The 1,925-nt window shown below is 41.1% G+C and overlaps 1 protein-coding gene across 1 annotated transcript in view; it reads left to right on the plus strand.

Annotated features, from left to right (window-relative positions):
* The window catches only part of LOC106682401 (myrosinase 1), a 20,177-nt gene that overhangs the window by 2,466 nt on the left and 15,786 nt on the right, over positions 1-1,925 (plus strand). The window lies entirely within an intron of this gene.

A 1,925-nucleotide genomic window follows, 5' to 3' on the forward strand; every position in this document is an offset into this window, starting at 1 on the left:
TCTTTATGAATGAGTTTATTTGTGACGTAATAAGGAGCATCAAGGATTTTACGTAGGATTTTGGATTGTAACGATTGGATGCGGGAAGAATTTGATGTTTTGGTGGAGCCCCAGAGCTCAATTCCATATGTCCAAATTGGTCTGATAGGTCGCAAATTCAATTCAAAATTTGTTTCTTCAGTTAGTCGGATTAAGATATATATTTTTTTTAAATCGTTAAGCATAGTAAATAATTTAAATGTTTTTCTAATGGGAATCTGGAATGTTCCGGTAGATGTACAGTTTTCGAATTGCACTCAAGAGAAGTATACATACACCTGCCTTAAGATATCGCACTTGTAGAGATATACGAAGTTATATACTAGAGTTATACACTGATATTAAATGAGTTGTTTTGCCAGGTTTGAGATATCACTCTGGCTAGTAGTAACTATCAATCCACTAATTATAATATTCATAGCGAAAAGTTACACTTCTGTCCTTGTCTGCCGGTATGTGCGGCCCATCAGCCTACTGAAGGCAACTCACACCGCTTTTCAATTTCAGGCGCTTTATAAATATTGCTCGATTAAACTATCTTTAAGTCTCCTCTTCCCGTTATAAGGAAGTATTTCAGAAATGATATAGGACCGTCCCTCCCAGGGAGTCTTAGTGGCAATCCCATGCGGATCTTTTTTTAGTGTAATGGTCTCCTCTTGTGATATTTTGACAAGTCATATATCGACTAACCTACTCGCTATAATTGTCTTATTGAAAAGTCAGATAAGTGAGGCTACCACGAAGGACGGGAAGGCTGCTTCATGGTGGACCACTAATGAGACACCTCTACAAAACGATACTAACCAACCTACAGAATATCCAGAACTCCCTTCTAAGGCGAATAGTACGAGGAACATCTCTCCAGCGGGTCAGGAACAGAGAAATTTGTGTAGAGCTCCAACTCCCAACCATGCCAGAATTCATAGGCCGTAGGCACATCAAGTTCTTTGATGGACTGAAGTCCTGTGCCAATCCACTGTTCCGAGAAATCACCCCTCCACCAAGAACTGAGAGGTGGCAGAGCACTGTTCCCTTGGTCGATGTTCTCGCCTTCGGAGGGACTTCTGGCTCCACAGCCTGAGTTCATCACTTCATCAAGACCAGCCGGAATAGCCCCTCCCTATTCTTAGTACGCTCACGGCAGACTCATGACACCGCCTTCAGCGGACCCGGCAATTTATCTTATAATGCCACTCTGGCAAACCAAGATCAATATTTGCCTGCATATATACATCCATTTTTATTGTATATATTTAATTTGTTTATGTTTATTTTTCTAGGAGGTCAGAAAAAAAAAATGACGGGAGTGGCGGGTTTCACGTCGTTTTTAAATTTCAGGCGCTTTTTAAATACTGCTCGATTAAACTATACTAAATCTCCTCTTCCGTTTTAAGCAAATATTTCAAAATTGATATAAGACCTTGTACCCTGCGGGTCTTGGTGGGATGGGTCCAGCCGGGAAGAATTGCCTTCCAACAGACCGGGCATAAAATAGATGATCCTACTCCGTTTGCATTAATCGAGAAATGCCTTGTATTTCATATGTATTTCATGATGCCCAATTACCACCCGGAGGTATGGTCCATGACTGGCTTGCACCGTGGAAGGAAATTGTCTTCGTTTGGCTGATGACCCCGGAAAGCCCCGTGGATCTATATCGAGAAGCCACTGCCCATGAACTCGAGTAAGTGGAACGAACGTTCATTGTAGAATCGGACCCCAAGAAGAATAGTTACGGAGCTATGAGTAGTCTGATGCTGCATCGTACACAACAGGGTTCATAGAAGTAGTCTCTTCTTCTCCAACCAATAATGTTATAAAAATATCACATCGCGTGGCTCAAGATCTGTATGGTCTATAGTTTAAAAAAATAAAATAAATAATGA

The sequence above is a fragment of the Halyomorpha halys genome, unplaced genomic scaffold (genome assembly GCF_000696795.3).
Source record: "Halyomorpha halys isolate HHAL.00 unplaced genomic scaffold, Hhal_1.1 Scaffold24.1, whole genome shotgun sequence".
Taxonomy (NCBI): Eukaryota; Metazoa; Arthropoda; class Insecta; order Hemiptera; family Pentatomidae; genus Halyomorpha; species Halyomorpha halys.